Source organism: Taurulus bubalis (genome assembly GCF_910589615.1).
Source record: "Taurulus bubalis genome assembly, chromosome: 14".
Lineage (NCBI taxonomy): Eukaryota > Metazoa > Chordata > Actinopteri > Perciformes > Cottidae > Taurulus > Taurulus bubalis.
This window is the reverse complement of record NC_136602.1, coordinates 7124505-7141192: the sequence shown is the minus strand read 5'-3', so window position 1 is coordinate 7141192 and position 16688 is coordinate 7124505.

The window sequence follows — 16688 nt, the reverse complement described above, 5'->3', positions numbered from 1 at the left end:
GTCTTATACAGTAAGAGGGATATGTGTCTTATTTGTAGATGTTGGGGGAGATATATGTGTGTGTGTCTGGACTCTATTTACCCACAGCGCCCCCATTAGGGAGACCCTGGAGAGAAATACATTCAGCACTTCATTCATTATACTCAGCAGTCAGCTGTCATCTGTGTACTCACACCTACAAGCACCTCAATCCTGCATCACAACTGTGCACGCACAACGGACACACGGCCCTTCACACATTAATATGTAAAGCATGTCCCCGACACAGTCAGGGTTATACGTTTATTAATTCCCACTGGGACTAGCCAGCACTCAAAAGACACCACAGTTTAAAACAAACTCTACATACAGGAATACAGCTCTAAAATCACCTGAATGAATGATACACTTCCATTACTACAAAGATTTTTGTAAGATAATATTCATTAATGGGAATCACTGACATTTCATTTAGTGGTGTGAAAGTTATAAAAAAAAATGCTTTTCACTCCTAGCTCGCTAAAATAAGAAATAGTAAAGTAAACTGATGCTAATACTGTCAGACGGATAGCAATTTAGTTCTCGAAATTTGTCGGATTGTTTAATTACAATAAACTGATCACAGCTCGAAGAAAGAGAAATATCCAGTATTTTACATATTGTTTTTTTTTAACAAGGTAAGAAAAACTATTTACATATTTGTGGAGCAACACTATGTTACTTATTCTCTCCCATAATTTGTTATCATCTCCCGACCCCCAAGATGCATCTTGCGACCTTTTGCTGGTCCCTAACCCCTACATTGAGAACCACTGTCCTAATGCACCTAGCACTTTTTACAATGGAGATATATATATATATATATATATATATATATATATATATATGATGCAGAAAAGTATAGACAGATCCGAAGAAAGTATATCACAAATTGGGTTTTAAAACAGTTATATTAAAAGGAAATTCACTAAAGATTATTAAAAGTAACTGTCACTTACTATAAACTATGTCTGTAACCTACTGTAGTTACATTTGTATCTGTGTCACAGAGTAACTACGTCTCATTCTCCACACATAAGTATATGCAAACATACACATGCTTTTGTTTTATATCTCGATCCCCATCTCAGCCCACTCATCTGTGCAGCTCTGTGCTGCAGACAATAAAAGACGGAAGGAGGTGGAAGGATGGAGAGAAGGATGCGACTCTCCTGTGAAAATAAACATGTGAAACAAACACCCAGTGTGCGGCGGTCGGGTTTCGCTGCTGTGACGACAATGAGCGTGGAGGCAGAGGGCCATCGTAACTGGAGCCTGAAGAAAATACTGTAAAGGGATGGCTCGTGAAATACACACACTCACACTTACACACACTCGAATCCTGTTTACAACTTTGTTGAGCCCTTCTCAATGTGTGTGTTGCGGTGTAGAAAACAACGCAGTACAGAAACAAGCATAAGTACAGACACATACGTTCATGAACAGAATATGCAAATACACAAAGAATCTGCACAGGTAATTTGACACTTTTGGATAACCACCCATGTGCGTGGGAAAACTTACATTGTCAACACAGTTCTGGGAATCCCCTGCACAACAAGCATCACCGAACCTGCCAGAAAGTGGTAAAGTGTGTTATTCCTCAGCAATGGACGCACTTTTAAACAATGACAGCTCGTAGATTTCCATATCCGTTGCTTCTATTACTTTGTATACTGACTCCCCCCATCGGGTTAAAAAGAAACAGCTCACAGAAATGCTTCTCACCTAAAAGAAACAAAGAAAAGAAACCTGCCAGGAAGAGAGAAATGTCAGACGTGACTTAAAGTACACAGAAAATGAATAAATAGGCAGCTGAGGAGGAATGTGAAAATGTGACACAAATCTAAACATGACAGCGGATGTGATATCGAGTATCAGTACGGTGTGTGTGGAAAAACATTATTCTGTCTCGCTCACTGTTTTCCCTCTCGTACTCGTCTGTCTCACCTGAGCTAAAGGTCCTGGGAACAACACGCTTACTCCTGGGTTGTGAGTGACAGCTCATGGCCCCGAGGCAGCCGGCTCCGCCTCCAGGTGAGGTCTGGGCGTCTCGAGTTACCATCTTAACCCCCTCGCCTTATTCACCTCCCGCCTTTGCCTCCTTTCTCTCACTTGATCGCAATGCACCTAAAGGCTCACCTCGCAAAACGCTGCACGCGCACATGAATGCAAAGCTTTGCACAAAGACACAAGTTTGCATAGTTGATACGCATATGGCATAAATACAAAGAACAGTGACTCAAACACATTCACACACAAAGAGCACACTTTTAGTGTACACGTAAAAAAAACAGTGTACACGTAAAAAAAACAATCACGCACACACACACACACAGGGGCATACATGCTGTGTTAGTACAAAAATTGCGTGTGTGTGTGTGTGTGTGTGTGTGTGTGTACAGAGCCTGGGGTAGTGGGGTTTCTATTGCAGGACAGCTTCCTTTCCCAGGTGAAAAAGTCAGAGAGAGGCAGTGTACAATCTCACAGCCCCGGGTAGCGACAAAACCAGTCACACCTCACCTCCTCATGCCTCCCACCTAGCAATAGATCACAAGAATGAGGTAACACTGCAATTACCTGGTTTTCATCCTATTTGTATTGAGGATGAAATGCAAGTAAGCGTTGTTCAATTAGGAGCACCGAATGAGTTGTCAGTCTTGTGCGACCACATAGTTACCACACATTAGATGGTGAATATTCAACAACTAATTATGAAAACAGGAGTTAATGGTGGAAATCTGGTTACTTGGAAGTATGCAGGAAGTCTTTAACAATTTTATTGGGACAGGTATTTTTTTTTCGGTAGGCTCTTCAACAGATTCTTGCACTAAAAATATATTTTTTTATACGGGCATCTCATTGCAGACGGGGCTCTCCTTCCCAAACCTCTCTGCACCAACACACCACCCACTTGGTCTCAGCTTCTGATTTTTAATCATCAAAGGCATTTGCTAGCAAAGTTGTCACACTTTCCCCAAAATAGCTTTTGAGTGAGCCTGTTTCAATGCAAAAAAATTGTTACACCAACCATGTACAGTCATGATTAATTGCCCAATGCCTTCAGTGCAACCCCCAAAGTGAATTGATTGGTCCGGCTGCCAGGCTGTTTAAAGTCAAAGCAAAGAAAGAGTGTGCAATGACGAGGCCAGCGACCATACGGACCCCTTAGCCCTTAATTTGGGTTTTTATATCCGTCTATCTGGAATGATACAGCAAGTTGTTTTTCTGTTTGTGAGAGAAATATGTTGGATTGGGTGTACATGTGGACAAGAGTGTGCAGAGGGCTGTTATAGTAGGGTAGGTGAGGATGAGGGGGTGACTGTGCGGGGGCGTGTCCCTTTCTTTCAGCCAATCAGAGAGTCTTGGCACTCTGGTTAACGTACAGAGTGGAGGCCAGAGGGACGCATAGAATGAGCTATGAGAAAATACAACAAAAAGAGACAGGGATAATGTTCTCAGCCATTGAAATGAAAGTGCCAAAAAATTAGGTCTGAAAAGTGTGTAAATTGAAACGGCTGTACTTCAAGCCATTCATTTCCTGCGGTATCTGGGTAAATATTATGAACTCTACTACAGAATACTGAGCACACTATCCATCATGACTCACACAAGCCAAGCTTGAGCTCACTTTTACTCCACTACCAACATAATTAGTTGGAGAATTATAGTCTCGTCTACAATTGTGTGTGTGTGTGTGTGTGTGTGTGTGTGTGTGTGTGTGTGTGTGTGTGTGTGTGTGTGTGTGTGTGTGTGTGTGTGTGTGTGTGTGTGTGTCTCAGTCTGATGATGCCATTTTAGCCCTGGTGAGTAAGGAAGAGAAACATATTGTCTCAGTGATACAACATGAGGAGAGTGAGCAGCATAAACACATGTTAATGAAGCTCATGTGTTGAATAATAATTGAAGTCACAATTTTTTAACTAACCAGTTTACCTAGTTTGGCTCGACGGAAATGATTAATTTACAATTTGATTGCGCTTGGAGGTATATGGGTACCAAATTAAATTAAATTATTTCTAATACGTTTATTCTGTAGCCATGTTTTGGATGTTTTGTGCATTGGAGCACAGACAGTCACTTATTATTTATGTATTTCTTGGCGTTATGCAATGCCAACGTATGCCATGCTTTGCCTCAGGTTCGTCTCACTCCCCCTCACATTGCTGCCAGTTTCATTATCTTATGTTGCCACTCACTGTGTGCAGGTCTGTACATGAAACATGTCAGTCCGTTGGGAACATTGAATTACAACCTCTTGCAGTGCCTTTATTTGTCTATTCACACAAAGCTCAGCTTTCAGACACTGCGCCTAAAGTATACAGATTTAAGACGAGGTACATCCTGGAAAGAGTGTGAAAGAGGTGTCCTTTAAATACCACTATTAAAGGATAATTAAGGTGTGCTACACATTACTTTGATGTCATTCCTTTTGATAATAATAACATTGCACTCACCAAGTCAATTATTGGGATCTGTAAACATGGCAGCCATTGTTTAGCTCTTCAAATGCCAACTTATGATGTAAGCCAAGGTGTTTTACCTTAAAATACATCAATACAAGCCCACTCCCATTCCTACTGCCCATATACAAATATACTTTATACACACACCTGCCTACAGAAACCTTTAACTGAAGAAATGTGTGATTCCATACAACAAATAGATACATGTTACTAAAGAAGGGTGACAACGATCATGAATAAGAGAAAAATTGGGAATTCTCTCTCTCTCTCTCTGCAGGCCAGCACAAATGATAGACGAGGAGAAGGTAAGTGAATGTATTTCTCTCCTCTTTCCAACGTCTCCAACGCTACCTGCCAGCTGGCCAGACAGAAGCAGAGACTTCTGGGATAGATTTATGCGTAGTAGTGGGTCTAAATTGGCCCCACATCAGGATGGCCTCTCACTAAAGTAGTAATAATGATGGTTCCTGTTTGAGTGTGTGTGCAGGATTCTGGCAGCCTTTACATGTCTGGCTTGCCCTCTCTAAGCTGTTCTCCGTCAGCAATACCACACAAGCACAGGCGCACGCACACACAAAGAAGCACTCGCAAAGACCAACACACATGCATGCACACACACACACACACACACACATCACCTCCTCATCATCATCCCCACTTGGCTCTAGATGAACCGACCGCGACACAAAGAGGCTCAGGAGATAGAGCGTGATGACTAAAACTGCTTCTCATTCATCACTCTCTTTTCAACCCTCTCTCTCTCTCTCTGCGCTCTTTACTCGCCCATCATAAATACCACTGGTGCGAGAAAATCTATTTCCCCCCATGTCCTCATGCATGCACAGTAAAATAGTCATTTCAATGCCTGTCTAAACAATCATTTTCATGTCTGAGGCGAGTCGGTTGATACTCTGTTGAAATGTACTCAGTGTGTCCTGCCAGCCAGCGGCTCCTGAGCTGAAGTGCCGGTATTAAAAGAGTACACAAAGAGTACACAAAGAGGTCAACGTGCTTCCACTAGCAACAGACTTTTTTTTTTTTTAAACCACAGCTAACCCAGACAAGTGCAAAACTGTCCTGCTGATAAGGATCTGACTACAGTTACACATCATGGGTGATTTCACAGGATAAGAGATTAAGTTGTGAAACATTATGCAACGACGAGTCGTGTTGGCTTCCAGTGAGGCCAACTGCATTCAAATTCAATATGAAGCATTTTTGCAGAACTGCGTTAGTCTCCGAGGTTGTGTTTGAGGTCAAACGTGTTGGCAGTTGCTCTCACCCTAACACAACAATTAAAAAATATAAAAAGTGCCATGCTCTTCACTGTACAGTATTTTGAAACCTGCTTTTTGGCTTTATTCATGAGACGAGTGAAGTAAGAGCCTATGTGAGTTCCCTCTACTCTCGCTTCATCATTGATTCCTGTTTTCTATACTTTTTATTTCCCATTTTCCCTATTTTAGCGTCTGCTCTTGCCTACTTTCATTCATCTGTATCATCACTCTCTTTACTTCCAAATTGGCCATGTTATGCGGTTTTGCTTTGAAGTACACCCAGCCGTCCAGGGTGGGAGCCTGAGAACAGTCACCGAGACCGTAAGAAAACCATTAACATTGCAGCCTGGTAGCTTCGGAAAGGGTTTGTGAAACAAACAGTTGCAAAAGGGGAACATGGGTGCTAGACTTGATGAAAAAGGTGCAGATGTAAGATTCACTGTTTATGCAAATAGATCTGGAACCGGATTCAAGTAGTTTGAAGGTCGAGCAGAAATGGACCATTGTGCCATTGTGCCATTGGCGGAGGCTGGATGCAAAACCAGAATCCAGCTCTAAGGATGCAAACCCCGTCTCACATGTACTGTAATACAACTAAAGGAAACTCTTGTGGTGCAGCTACAGCATGCAGACCGAAACGCCATTTGATATCACTTGTATGCAAACACATACACAAATACATAACGCACTTACTATGAAATACTGTCAAAGAACATCAGAGCAAACTTGAAGAACACAAGAGTGGACTGATCATTAAAAACACACACACACACATAGTAACTCAAGTTGGTTTTCCAGCGGAGTAGAAATATCATTATACCGTTAACTGTACATTACAAATGGGCTGCCAACTGTCTCTGGAGTACCACATGACCAGCGTTGCCTCCTACGATTGGCTGGCTGGCAGAACGGCAAGAGTATCGGGTTAGCGATTGATTGGGTGACGTTTGGTGGAACAGATGGAAGAGAGAGGAAGTGTATCCCCAAGAAACCACACCAAACCATTGGGTTTTTCCACAGGCAGGTGAGGTGGACACACACACACACACACACACACACACACACACACACACACACACACACACACACACACTAACAAGACAAGCCCTGAACGCTCACTTTTCTCTCTCTCTCTCTCTCTCTCACTGGCTCAGGCTCTTCCTGGCTCACTCTCCAGCCCTCACAGGCTATTTGGCTCGGCATAGATCTTCATTATGTTTAATTACCGTCTCAGGTTTCACAGGAATGAATGCACATGTGAGTTACTTTGGGGGGCGTTCTTTTCCTTTCCTGATTCTAAAGCCATTTTTTATCTGCCTAAGAGGTGCAATAAATCAATAAAAGACAAAACGCAGAACTGACACATTTTTCCATTGCAAGATATTGGAAGTAAGCTGAAAAATCTGACTGCTGACACAAGATTCATGTTACTGGCTGACCAGAGAAAACATGGGAATATTGAATACCAGGTTTCAATGAACAATAAATGTGTTCAAACAAAGCTCTCAAGAAAATGTAACTTTCATATTAGCAAGGTACTTGATACTTGATACCTGCTGTTGCAGTCAAACTACAAAAGAAAAGATTTTTGCCAAAAAGCAGCTAATGTTTTTTAAAAGGGATATACTGTATAAATTTAAACTGATTTCAACTGCATTCCCGATGTTTACAAAGATGTTTGCTTGTGGTTATTCAGTTAGGATTTGAATGACCATCTCGTCCTTTACATTCTCACTTTTAATTTAAAAAAAACTCTAACAAAAAAAGGTGGAGATGGATAATTGCAGAGAGGAATTTGATACGGTCAACAGACAAGCACGCTGACAGTGCCAAAAAAATAGATATACTCTGTGCTACCTCCTCAAAAAAAGCATGAGGCAGGACGAGAAGCTGTGTGTACATCCAGTATCTGGACCCAGTTTAGGCGCGATACAAATTGCAGAACATCAAAGACAGCATGTATTTCTTTGGTCAATTGATCAACCTCAGTGGAAATGCCAATAGAAGACAAGACTTCTAATATGAATGATTTAAAGTAAGTTGACTGAAAAAGAACAGGAGTGTTCGGCAAATTTGTTGCTGGTTCAAAAGGCTTTGGCAATCATGATATATGACAAAAGACAAGTAGGTTCAAAGACTTGTAGGATTTGGAAATTACAAATGGATGATCACCTCGTGTAAACTTCTATCTTGTAAAGGCATTTAAGAGAAAAGAACAATCACATTTCTACTGAACAAAAACGGTGGTTTCCTCTGCATATACTGTGAATATTAAGTGATTTTTGTTTCCCCAGTAAAGACATTCTGAACACTATGACTTCTGAGAACTCACTTGACTAACAATGGAGTTTTGGTTTATAGTACATTACACAAGCCAAATGGCTAGACAGTATTTGCCCGGTGTACAACTGTATCATATTCTAGGACACGCCTGGTTGGGATACACTGCGGGAGACAGAGAAATTGCTCAAGAAGACGGCAGGACACTGATTTTATTTACAAAGAACAATCTGAGCCGGGCGTCTGAAAATAGTCTCATCTCATTCCTCCTTGGTGAAGTATGTAGTGTGCATTTCAATATTTACCAGAAGAAAAAAAAAAAGAAGCTTGAAAAGAAAACCCATCTGCATGCCACTCCTCTCTGGGTTCATTCAACAACACTTTTTCCCCGCAAGGAAAATAAATTGTTCAATATTTCTCCACCATTACACAGGAACCCAAATGGGGGAAAAATAAACAAAAGCAACTGCAAATAGCCTCAGGGGCAAAGCGCTAAACAAACTCTTTGCGGAATATTCTCTAGTTCTCCGTTTAGTCACTCTTTAAAAATAGGAAACTGAATTGGCCCTTTTGGAGAAGCCTGTCACTACTTGGGTAGTACCACATACGAGTGCAATATAATACTCTTTCTCGAAAGTTAACTTTTGGAATACTACCATTTTCCCTTTAAATGTACAATTATTACACCGAAGCAGTGTGCCACGTTGTATTTTATTTCATTGCTATTTGTTCCTTTTTCACCGCATTGCTTGATACTGACATGCAGAGACCAGCTACTTCATTCCACCTGCTACAGAGGAGATGATGTACCAGCACTAGTACAGCAACAAACCTCTTATTGCCTTCACATCCTGTAATCCTGCAATTTCCCCCACTGCGGAACTAATAAAGGAATATCTTATATTTATCCACAAACACTGCCAGAAAGGTTAAATAGGGCACCGAGTCAGACCTTGAGCACCACTGCTAGGGGCACAACCCTGGTGTCTGAGCTGGGTGGGCGTGGCTTCATCCATTCAGTCCGCTATACCGGCTGCAACCTGAAACAACTTAAACATCTATCAGATTGCTATCAGATTGATACTATTACAGTGTGAAATAGTCCTATAAAATACAATAGTTCATGTGCTACCACAGATCAGTGGTTCTCAACCTTTTTTCAGTGAAATAATATTCTTTTAAACCCAAGGTTACACTTATCCCCATTTGAGAAACACTGCCATAGATAATATATGCTCACACACGTTTAGTTCAGCGTGAACCTACTCCACTAAACTACTACTTCATTCCTGCAAGGTGAATACAAATCTAATCTCAAGCGGGCCTGTTAGCTGTCAGCGATAGCACTTTGAGTAATGTGCTTTTTTGGTGCAAAAACGTACCCCTCCTGTACCACGATTGTTGTGTATGCTGCCCACTGTGTTGAATTCGGCTTTTGCTTCAGAGACCTGTGGAGGTTGATACAATGTCCCGCTGCTGTGGGCACGCCATATATCGCTCACCAGATAACCAAACGCATCTGCGCTGCAGGTGCCCTTAGAGCCTCACAGTCGGGGTAGTGTTTTGTGTCCTTCTGCAACATGGAGGGGGTGATTAAACTGGATGAAAACAGCTCATTTCAGGGCACCTGGGCAGGTACAGAAAACAGAGAAATCAATGATGGATTGGGGAAATAATAACGGAAGAGAATCTGTCCAATTGTTTCTCCGGGCTGCAGCAGTTTGACTCAACACCCACTATCATCCCACTTGCCATTTTAAAATATAAGACAAAAGAAAATGATTCACAAGATTACCTGAAGTTTCTCCAGCCAGCAAGGCGGTGATGCTGTGCTGTACTGAATGTGTGAAAGAGACGGGTTTTAAGCATCCTTTGAGGAACATCGATGCCTCCTTACTGTATGTCTTCAAGCTACTATTTTCGGAGTGCAGGACCAGATGGGCAGCATTATGATCATCAAGGGGTGATTTGGGATTGCATATCACAGGTTTAATAGACGTCAATACGTACAAGTTGCACTACATTTGCTGTCTAAATGGAAATTTAAGTTTACTGTTGTTCTAATGGAAGTCCACCTTTTGAAAAACAAATTATTGTTTTCCTTTCAACTCAAATGAATTGGTAACGTGCATTTGACAAAACTGCCCTGCAGGGTTTAAAATGTACTAATTACAGAAGGTGTGAAAAAGCCCATGATTTGCCATCAATTAGACTTCAGAGCCTTCCTAAAGTGTTTAGTTCCTCTCACAAGTGCATTAAAAATATAGCTACTGGGAATTTACAAAATCATTTTCACTGGGTTTATTATCTGTGCTCCCTAAAAGGAGCACCACACCCTTACGATTTTGACTCAAGGTTAAATCCATGTTCAGGAAGCACTACTTTGGTAGCCAAAATCCATGTGTAATCTGTGTCAAGGAAATTGCTCCCGTGTGTGTCAATGCTACTGACAGAACTATTAGGCCTCAGTATTAATGGCTTGCTGAAACACACAGCTAAACAAACAACTGCCACAGCTAGCTTACCCTGTCTTTGCCCTGAGGGGTCTACACAGGGAATACAGAACCAATACAAATACTGCTAATTAGGTTAAAAACTAAATAATGTCTAAGATCCACAAGTAAAATACACTAAATCTTAATAGAAGTAATGGTTTGTGACACAGCCTCTTAAATTGATAACATCAGAATACTCACGATACTGTAATCTAAGACCAACAAGTTGAACAGGAATAACACCAAAACTGGTTAAGGGTGGTCAATATTAAGGTTAAGCCAGTGAAACATACATTTGAGTACCGTAACTAAAGATACATTCTATGTAATTAGCTGAAACTTTAACAACCTGGTGGATTAATGAGTATTACAGATGTGATGGCAAAGCCATTTGCTCTATTTGATGGATACACAAGGCCAACCATTAAGGGCAGCCCCGGTGCAGTCTGTTACTTCCATGGCAGCTCTCCACTGTCCAGCAGAGCTAATGAGACATCACTCTCCACTAGATTCCCATTCATTTTGATGGACATACAGTTCAGCTCTGTCCACAGCTGTTGAGTAACATAACTGGAGGCCGTAGGCCTGGTTTGAGAGAATGTTACTGAAAACCTCAGAGGAGTCTACAATTAATGCAGTGCCGAATATCATAATATCCTAGCGGCTAGATCTTCAGTAATTGCATAGCTGTCAATACGGAAAATACACCAGTGATGTACAAAACATGGCTGTAATGAAAATAAGAATTTTCCATCCAGCTTCCCACGAAAGAGGAACAAAAATAATTTATAAACCAGAGGCAACATGCAAAAACAGAAGAATATTTCAAAACCTAACTGTCGTTTAAGTGAACTCCCCCCTTAGCTCCAGCTTCCTTCCTCCCCCTGACAAAAGGTTGCTATGGTCTCAGACCGGGCTCCCTGTGGGATGAACATGAGATATGCCGATGAGATATGCTCATTCACTCTCTGTATATGTGTGTATGTGTCAGCGGGGGGGATGGAGGGCGTGTGCCTGGCCACTATGTGTGACTGGGTATGCTATACGTGTGTGTGTGTGTGTGTGTGTGTGTGGGAGAGATCCCACTAGTGTTCCATATTGTATATAAAGACTTTGCCTATAGTAAATCCCCAGAGGTGGCGGCCTAACCCAAACATTCAGCTGTCAATCACTATAAGCCACCAAGCGCGGTCATGACCCGGGAACAGGAAGAGGCCCTGTTGTCCCTGAACAGATCGTACTGTGCTACTCTGGAGGGAGCCGTGTGTATAGAGATGTATCTGTGTGTTTAACTTAATATTCAGTACAGTTGCGGGAGCTCATCATAAGTGGTGGACGTTCTGCATCTGATTTCTACGACAACTTTAAATGACTGCTAAAAATGATGAATGTGATGGAGCATCACTGTTTCTGTTTCTGTGCTCACAACTCGGCCACTTAACATTCATATTATTGGTGGAATACTACACTTATTGAAACAGCATTGGAATCAGCCACGCCTGTCATTTTTACAAAACCCAAGATCAGAGCAAAGTACATATTCCTGGTATTCTCTGATCTTCTGTTAAATAAGGATGCATCCGATACACCGAGTCAGTATCGGCCCCCGACACTGACCTCATCTAGCAGATTAGGTATCGGCCATGATGTAAGTGACCCGCGTTACGTACAGTTTTCTTTTTCCAGTGTTGTTATAAAGTGCAGCGTTTCCGCCATCAGTTCTATTCAATTCATTCAGGCTGCCAGCTCAGTTTTCTAGCGCCGCAAAAATGTTACCCTGGCTTAACGTTACCTGACAAAAAATAAGCGCATGCAAACACATGTTTATTCATGCACACAAACTCATGCATGCACACACACACACACACACACACACACACACACACACACACACACACACACACACACACACACACACACACACACACACACACACACACTTGACCTCCAATTTCAACCTCGTAAGGTGAAGACCGCCCAAAGGAGGGGACCTTTTTGTCAAACCGACCAACCATCAGAGCTACTGAGCTGCTGGTCGGAGGTGAAAACTAGTTCAATGACTTCCACACGGTGAAGTAGAAATATTGTACATTTTGGAAAAACAGCACTGGAATCGGAACGAGAGTCAGTATCGGCAGAAACAGTGAAAAAAAAGTGGGACTGGTACGTCTGGGTCCACGTAGAAGGCTTCAGTGAGTAAAACCCTGATGTTGGCTGGTGCCACGAAAGTAGGTCAGCAAAATCTACAAAACAAAACTGTCTTCACCACGTTGACGCTGGCATACCTGGCAACTGGAACGTCACACTATTCTACGTTTCTCTTCCTGTTGCAGTCTCACTCGCTCTCGGGACTTGTTCATTATTTTGCTCTCCTCTTTTTGCTTTGCGGTCGGTGTCTACTGCGGTAAAAGGGTCTACAGGTACTGCGGTGATGCAAAAACTAAGTTAATCAAAATATTAGTCCCCATGTTCTATGTATGAGAGTGTGGAGGAAGGCTGGGGGGACACCTGGCACCTATTTAAATATTTACCCAGGCAGGAATCACTGCTACGGGGACATTTCCCTTGACATACCACGTTCCCTGCTTTTCCACATCCAAGAACACTTAATACTGATTAATACAAACACACAGTCCTAATGCATTACCCACTTTGTGGAGATAAGTGCAAAGCTGCTGCAGACGGGGGATTTGTGAGTGACGTCGTGGTTGTCTAGAAAGACCTGGAGGAAAGGGAGGCAAGAGGAGGACGACACATGGAGATGCTTTAAAGAAAAGCAGCTTCGTCCTCATACTGGTACATCTTGCAGGCTACTAATCAGACGATGGTTCATTCACTGCCGTTCATCTTTCCGCTCACTGGGGAAGTCTTCATAAGCTCTATTGGCGAGGTGTGATGCTACATCATCATCCCTCAGGATACTGTTTTGTTCAAATGTGTGTTGTGTGCTTTGGGAAGTGGAGCGCCGATGCTGTGGGATATGTAAACGTTCTGGCGTTCATATATTTCAAGACAAAAGGTTTTGAGTAATCACACAGAGCATCCTACGTTTTCCTGCAAAAGGCTAATTCATTGAGTGATAATGACAATGTTTCTTCTGTCAGTCAGTGGCTCTAAGTGAGTGTCGGCTTCTTTGAGTGTCCCAGTGTGTGATGAAGTATGTGAAAGGTTGATGGAGGAAGTGTGAGAAAAGGAACAGACGGAGAGACAAAAACACATGTACTGTGTGTTTGTCTCCGAGCCAGTGAATGAAATATACAGGCTGAAGAGAGAGTGTGTGTGTGTGTGTGTGTGTGTGTGTGCGCGTGTGTGTGTCCTGGCACGTGTGAGGTGGTGTGTGGGCGTCGAGAGGGAAAGCTCATAAAACCCATGATCACACTGATGAGGTCACGGGGAGTGAAACCGGAGAAAGCCTTTCATTTCCTGTCTCATTCCATCCCTCTCTCTCCTACCTCCATTCATCTCTCCTCCACCCTTTCTGCCTATACTTCCCTTTTGTTTTTCACCACCGATGCCAAAGGCCAAACTCTTTCTCACTCTCTGCTTATCTGGAATTCTTCAGTGACACCCAACACTAGAAAATAAGAATAAGAGTGAGTCTTTGTTTTTTAGTTTTTTTTCAAGTGACTGATGTTTGCATTAAGCACAACACACATTATTGGTTCTCGCATTTAAACTTCTCTTTTTGTTCTGTCATGCTTTAAAATACGGAAGCAATTCAACAAACTCGGGCTGCACCAAACGTTTATTAATCCTAACTCCGAAAACCCAAAGTGACATCTTCAAATGTCTCGTTTCGTCCAACAAACAGTCCAATAACTAAAGACATTCAGCTTGCAATCATGAAAGAATCCTCCAAAAGGCCAAATCTAGCGAGAAAGTTGCAACAAAGTCAGCAACACTGACAGCGCATCCCTTCAGGCTTTTTTCAAAAGCCACTCCCCAAAAATGATTAGAATAAATGTAAACAACGAACATAGCCATGAATTTTTACCTCTTTTCTTTTGTCGGAGCACTTGGTTTATTGATCGCTGTCGGGGTGTAAGGAACATTTCAACAAGTATAACAAAATGCTTTAAAAGATTACCAACCCTTGTTTCAAAGTAACCACATGCCGTTCATTAATGATCTCCAAAAAGTGAAAACCCCAAATTCATACCTACACAAAGCAAAATGTAGATTTATGGGAATAGACGTTTGAAATAGAGACATTTTTAAAAAAATTGTTAATATTTTTTATGGCAATTCAGCCATCTGCAAAACTTTCAGTGAATGAAAGATAAAACTAAAGACTATTAAAGATCAGCTCCAAAATATAAATGTATTTTTAGGTTGACGTGCATTGCGAAACCCTCAGAATGTGTGAGACGTTTACAGACAGGATTTCAACAGAGAGCTGCTTGCAGGGAGGAAGCTACAGGGAGGAAAGTGAAACGCCGATTTGAGTCCGTCACCAGCTGTTGGGAGTCAACATGCGAGCACAATCTTTGATATTACTGTCAGTGCAAACGTGTGTTGACCACAGAGAATAACTTTTCCAACCAAACTTACATCTGCAGCCAAAGGAAGACTGTATTGATGTCAGTGGTCCCGCCGCTAACCAGTGGCCGCTTATGTTCTGTTTGAAGGAAGAAACCAGCACAAAGCATTGCAATTACAGTATCAATAATTCCTGACACCGACTGCACATTACCTTTTTTTGTCTGCTCCAGTATTCACACACCTCCTTGGTATTAGATGTGGAGAACAGAACTATTAAAACAGATTACCACGGCTCTCTCTGATTTGTTGTCGTAAAACTTTTTACAGCAGATAGCAACATAATCAACATGGCGTATATGTAGCCTGTGCTGCACTGACTTGTGCTATTGGTTGTACAGTAATAAGCGCTGCAGCCTTCAGGCATTGTTCACAGTGCTTTAGACTTCCACTCGTGTTTTTTTGACAGGTGGTGTGAGAAATCAGAGCTCTACAAACACAACTATATTCTGGACACAATGTCCGCGTAGCGGGATGCATTTACTAGCTGTAAGAACCATTCTCTCTGCTACTGCGTCAAGAAAGTTTCATTATTTTTTGCATCCACTGCGGCTAAAGCTTGAACACACGATGAGGAACGACAGCCCTGCATGTGCGCTTGGGACACTTTTCTTTGTTAACGTGACTTTTAAAAGCCTTTAAAATTATAAGACAACAAATAGCTTGCCATCAATTTCACCAAAACGTCCATGCACACCTGAGCTCACTCCATAACACAACAGCTGTGAACCAGGGCAGCCGCGGATGACGGGGAACTACACAACTACTCCCGCAGTCGCTCTTCTTCTTATCACAGGGCTCATTACTGGTCAGTGTCGGACAAAAACTCCAAGGGGCAGCAGTCGCTGGCTGCCTGCCAGATTGCCTGTCCCATCTGTGTGCTCACGTTTAGCACAGGGAGGAAAATTAAAGGCGGGAAAAGCAGGAGCGATGCTGAGGGAAGCTGTGGCGAATACATGTACGAATACATGTGTTCCCCATGACAAACACTGAAGACCGCGCCAGGAGACAGTATGCGGCAACCAAAACAAACGCGGGGCAACAAAATGACAGATGGAGTTAACGTCAAGTTAAATAAGCCACCTTGATGAGGACACGGAATCCTGTTTGAATAATGAGTGTGCAAAGAAAGAATAGAGCACAGTATGTAAAACGAGTCTGTGTGTTTAGTTCTCTCAGATCATCGCTGAGCAAACTGCCACTTCTGATTAACCTTGATCGAACTTCTCTTTGTGTTTGTGTGTCTAGAATGTATTCCATTCGCTCCCCAAAGGGGAGACGGTGAAGCAGCGGCACTAACAGTGATTAGGTATTCGGCATTCAGTATAGAGTTCAGCACAAGGGACCTCAGGCTTTCTCAGAACCATATTTGATGTATTTTTTTTTTTTATTTATTCCAGTTTCATAAAAACAAACAAATTAGATAATGTGGATGGGGAGTCTGGGATTAATTTTGAAGCAGCTGATTAGTGTGTGTTTGTGTGTGTGTGTCCTGGGATAATTGTGTCTGGGACCATGCCTAAAAAGCCTTCAGGCTTTACTGCAGTCTGGGAGATAGAACCCCGCCTCCTCCTCGTCCTCCTCTTTTTCTCCTAGTCTCCGCCCATCCCCCC